Raw genomic sequence first — 6,000 nt, forward strand, 5'->3', positions numbered from 1 at the left:
GCATAGAGCCTAAAATAGGTTGTTTCGCTCCTTCGCTACCTTTGGAATGGTTAGTGAGAAAAGAGGTGCAATGTTGCAAACAGTAAAGACTTTGCAACATCGTGACTTAATCATATAGAAATTCATGAAATAATAATGTGAAAGCTTGTTGTAAAACATAAGGATATAAGATATACCAAGAAATTTTGCATATCCTTACTTTGGACTTTTAAAATTAATTTTGAAAAAAGGGTTTCTATTGATCACAAAGATGGAATATATTGACCTAGGGTTTTTCATAAGGATTAACAAAAATTTTGAAACCCTAAGCAAGGTAACTACAATTCTTTCACTTATATCTTTTAAAATCTTTGGAAAGTGGAAATCAAACCAATATAGAGGAAAATTTGACAAGAAGTTTGAGAGAAGGAAAAGCGGAAGAGGTTGTGGTGTAAGATCTAGTGTATGGTCTTATGGAGGCCAAAATGAAGATCAAGAGAAGAAAGATGATGCTAGTAGTAGTAGTCAGAATCATAGGGGAAAAATTTTCAATTATTTCTATGATTAGAATAATATATATCAGAGAGGAAGAGGAAGAGGGCAAGGATCGAGAAGAGGAGGCTTTTGTGGAACATGTGTTCACTGTGGAGAAGAAGCCCATGGACCATTTGAATGTCCTCAATGTTAAGGAAGGACATATAGGAGAACTAAAGGATAGGTCAAAGTAACACATGTTGATAAAGATATCAAATCATCACATTCTAAAGGTGCCAAAAGAGGAGAACTCTTGGTTAATAGAAGAGTCCTGATGAGTGGTTAGAATGAACAATCTCAAAGAAGGAGCTTATTTTGCACTAGGTGAAAGTGTGAAGATAAGTGTTGTGATGTGATTATCAATGGTTTAAGTGCTAAATATTTAGTGTCAAAAGAGACAGTCATAAAGTTAAACCTAAAAAGGAAAAAAACTACCTATATCCATAACACATTTCTTGGGTGCAGGATGACCACAAAGTCATGGTCAGTGAACAACACCAGTTAAGTTCAATATTAGGGCTACCATGATGAGGAACCATGTGATATCATACCTATGGATGCATGTCATATGTTTGTGGGTAAGTCATAGTAGTTTTACAGGTTAGTTGTGCGTGATAGTCATGTGAAAACATGTTCCCTAACAAAGGATGGAGTGTGGCATAAGCTAAAGCTATTGAAGGACCTAGAAGAAAAGGTATGTAATACAAGTTTAGTTGATGAAAGAAAGTTCCTAGAGGGTATGAGACATGAACATGTGTGTTTTTCAATAATTGGACAAAAAGAGGGTAAAGAAGAAGCAAAAGATGTACCTAGAAAAGTTGTAGATTTATTGAATGAAGTTTAGGATATTGTATCGAATAATGTGCCTAATGGATTACCACCATTAAGGAAAGTTAGTTATCAAATGGACTTGATTCTGGAAGCCATTTTTCTAAGTAAGGTAGCACACATAATGATACAAGTAAAATCTAAAGGCTTAAACTAACAAGTACAAGGGTTATTATAGAAAGGGTTGATTTGAGAGAGTTTGAGTCCATTTTTTATACCAATAGTATTAGCACCAAAGAAGAATGGAAAATGTAGATGTGTACACATTCTAGGGCTATCAATAAGATCACAATCAATTACATTTTTTCCTTGCCTCGAATGGGTGATATTACAGATTGTTTGAGTGGAACTATGTATTTCACAAAGATAAGTCTGAAGAATAGATATCATTAGATTTAGATTAGAGAAGGAGATGAATGGAAGACTACTTTCAAGATAAAAGAAGGATTGTATGAGTGGTTAGTCAGGCCTTTTGGGCTAACTAGTGCACTTAACACTTTCATGCAACTCATGAATGAGGTGTTGAAATAATTTATGGGTAAGTTTGTCATTGATTATCTAGATGATATTTGGATCATCAGTATCATATTGGAGGATCTGTAGGGTGTTTGAGAAGTTGAGGTAAGAAAAGTTGTTAATTAATCTGAAGAAGTGTAATTTTGTGAAGGATTTAGTGTATCTAAGATTTGTAGTTTCAAGGGAAGGTCTAATAATGGACTTTGAGAAAGTGAAGTCTATTATCGAATGGCCTACTCCAAGGAGTGCTACTAAGGTAAGATCTTTTCATGGTTTGGATATATTTTACAAAAAAATTATCAAAAGTTTTATCAGTTTTTGTGGACCATTGACTGAAACAATGAGAGAAGATAGAAAATAGTTTAAGTGGACTACAGGAGAAGATAAGAGTTTCAATTTGTGGAAATAGAAAATTATAGAGCAACCTATTTTAGCACTTCCATATTTTAATAAGGTGCTTCCAGTAGATAGTAATGCTAGTGTTACTACAATAGGAGTAATTTTGAGCCAAAAAGGTAGACTTCTTGCTTATTTCAGTGAGAAGTTAAGTGATGCCAAAAGAAAATATTTTGTGAATTTTTATGCTATAGTTTGTCTATTGAAGAAGTGGAGGCACTATCTTTTTCATAAGGAGTTTTTTTTGTATACTGATCATCAAGCTTTTCAATATTTGAATAGACAAGTAAAATTAGAGTAGAGGAATTTGAAATGAGTTGAGTTTTTGCAGAGTTTCACATTATTTTTGAAACATAGGTGTGCGAAGTCTAACAAGGTTGCAGATTCTCTTAGAAAGCAATAAATTTTGGTGACAGAGATACAAATTGAGGTAGTTGGGCTCAAGGAACTCAAGAGTTTGCATCCACTTTGGTGAAGCTTGGATAGCTTGTAAAGAACTTGTTACACTTGATAGGACAAACTGGTTAATTTTACCATCTAGGATGGTATGCTATCCAGAGGTAGTCAATTATATATTCCAAGGAGTTCTATGAGGGATAATCTCATCAAGGAGAAGCATAGTGAATGATTGGACAAATATTTTGATAGAGATAAATATATTTTCTCTAGTTAGTGAGAATTATTATTAGCCATAGTTGCAACAATATGTTGAGAATTTTGTACAAAGTTATAGAGTATGTCAGATGGAAAAAGGAGGAAAATAAAATATAGGGTTGTATCAGCCATTACCTATACTAGTGAATTTGTGGGAGGATGTCAACATGGATTTTGTTCTTGGTTTACCGAGGACTTGGTGAGGACATGATTCAATTTTTGTAGTGGTTGATGGGTGTTTTGAGATGGCACATTTCATTATTCGCAAGAAAATTTGTTCATGTGGCAGATTTATTTTTTAGAGAAGTGGTGAGACTACGCAGTCTACCAAAGAGTATATTTTCATATCAAGATACCAAGATCATTGGGAATTTTTGGCACACATTATGGAAAAAGTTGAAGATTGATTTTAAGTTTAGCTCATCACATCATCCACATATTGATAGACATATAGAAGTGATGAACAAAAGTTTGAGAAATTTTTCGAGATGTTTGGTTAGAGATAAGTCAACAAGATGAGATATGATTTTTCCACAAGTAGAGTTTGCATACAATAATTTTTTCAATGAAAGTACTAGTAAATCTCTATTCTATATTGTATATAGAAGTAGTCCCAATAATGCTTCTGAAGTGAGCAATTTGGATAAATGAGAAATAAGTATTGTTGAAGCTGAGGATTTTGCAAAATAATTGAAGAACATCCACGAGGAGGTGAGGAAGCACATTACCAAGATGAATATGTTGTTAGAATATTTAGAATAACTGAGACGGGGAAGGGGTGAATCAGTTATCCTCGAGTCTAGATGTACCAATCCAACTTTCACTAACTTCAAACAACTTATACAAACTCATAAAATCACTCAGTCTATATGGCATATCATCATAAACTCAACATATTCATTCATCGTTTAACTCTATGTTCATTATATGCTAACTAAAAATAAATACAATAGCAATAAATAGCATGCATCACACATATAAAATTCACACATGTTTGACATCGAGATTTAATTTGGAAGCCCAATTTAGGAAAAATCATTGGGAGTAACATGCTACCCATTTTCACTCTTTTGAAGTGATCTTGGTTAAGAGCAAACTCTATTAAAGGTTACATAACACATTGTTATGTGTGACCATGTTAAAGGATTTAATCACCATGTTAGGAGTGGTTTGGTTAAATTACTTTATATCATTCCATTAAAATGTCACCTAGGTCAACCTTCATTAAAGGATTTTAACTACCACAATGGTTAGAAAGTAACAAAAAATTTGATCTGTTGAGATACAACTCACTTTGCAAATTTAGATCTCCTTTTGGCTCATTTGTTGGTTCATTGACTAGACTTAATTAACTCTTCAACTCTTATCTTCTTGGAAACCCTTCAAGAAATCACTCTACTGCTATGTTATTCATACGTTCTCCACAAAATTACCAATCAACAATGAACCAACCTTAGAAAACATCTTTCATGCCTCCTTAAATAGCTAGCTTTGATCTCTTTCCACTTAAACATCACTGTAGATCTTAGTTTTTTATTAGATTCAATGAATCCATCCATCATTTTTTCCCTCTACTCCTTTCTTTATACTTCTAGAAACTTCTCTTTAAACTCTTTCCTTTGACCGTATAAAAAACTCAATTTGTACATTAAATATGCCACTTCATCAATCCTTATCATCCTCACATTTTGACCAATCCATAAATTCAACTATGTCAGCCTTAAACTTGATTCCTTCACAAATTTATATTTTTCTAACATTCGATCATCACTGTGTTCTTTTGCTTGGTCAACATTTTGTAGCTCAATCTCAAATGTTCTGTCTTGCTCGACTTTCACTGACTTGCTTGGTCTTCACTATGCTTGGTCTTCACTATGCTTATTCACTATTATATTTTCCTTCCTCAACATTCTTAGCCATAATTATTACTCAACTGATACTATTTTCTCAACTAACTCTTAAGTTCCTTAATCTTCTACTTCATTAGCCTAGTAAAATTGTCACTCAGTCAAGCTTAGAGTTGTAGTTGATTGCTTGTCTTCTCTTCTAAACATCAACTCAACTGTCTTCTTCACTTTATATAATGATTAAACAATGCATCATCTTGTCAAAGACTAACTGATCAAGTGTCCATTGTAATTCTAACATACTTGCTCCTATTTACTCAACAACTTTACTAGTTCATCCAGTTGTCTCTCTTTTCAAATCATCTTCATCAATCAACTAATATGGACCTCTACACTATTAGTAAATGTATCTCCAGTAGGTTTGACATCAATGAGAACATAACAATTGTTCTAATTGTAGTTTCCAACAATCTCCCTCTTTGGCACTTATGACAACACCTCTAGTTACCATGCAAAATGGAAAAGATATTTTCATGATTTATCATTATCATCTCCCTCTATGAATTTATATAGATCTTCATTAATGTCCTTATTTTCATTTTGATTCTTATCTTTAGTTTCATTATGATTCTCATCTATACACTCGCTGCCATGTCTCCCTCTATGATACCAATTGTATATTCTTCAATCTTGAAAACAATTACAATACCAATTGTATTGACTTCTTATGTCACATCTCTTCTTGTAATTTAGTTTCTTCCTCTTTCACTAGATGGATGGCAACTATCATATCTCCCTCTTATATCGCAATACATATTCTCCCTCTTGATATGAATGGTAACTATACATATTCTCTCTCTTTGACAACAATGCCAAAAAGACATTGTCCATCATCTTTCTTTGGTTTTATCATACACATCATCTTATTTTCGTCACTTTTTGACTGATCACTATCTAATTTAAATATCACTCCTTCTGTAATCTTTAACTTGACTCCTTGTGGTCTCATCTGCTCATACTTATGTCCAAATTTTCACAATCTTTTGGTAGCTCCTAAAGTGTGACCTCCTGCATCAATGTGTAAGATATTCTGATCATAACATTTGATACAATGTTGCATCACTTCTTAGTTTTCTTCAAATAAGGGAATGAATCCTATACTCATAAGCATCCTTAGATAATTCCTTAGTGGATATATCATCTATCTACTCCTTTGTGTTCACATACTCCAATCTCACTTATTTGT

Source organism: Cupressus sempervirens, chromosome 2 (assembly GCF_028749045.1).
Source record: "Cupressus sempervirens isolate cs-2001-9-10 chromosome 2, ASM2874904v1, whole genome shotgun sequence".
Classification (NCBI taxonomy): domain Eukaryota; kingdom Viridiplantae; phylum Streptophyta; class Pinopsida; order Cupressales; family Cupressaceae; genus Cupressus; species Cupressus sempervirens.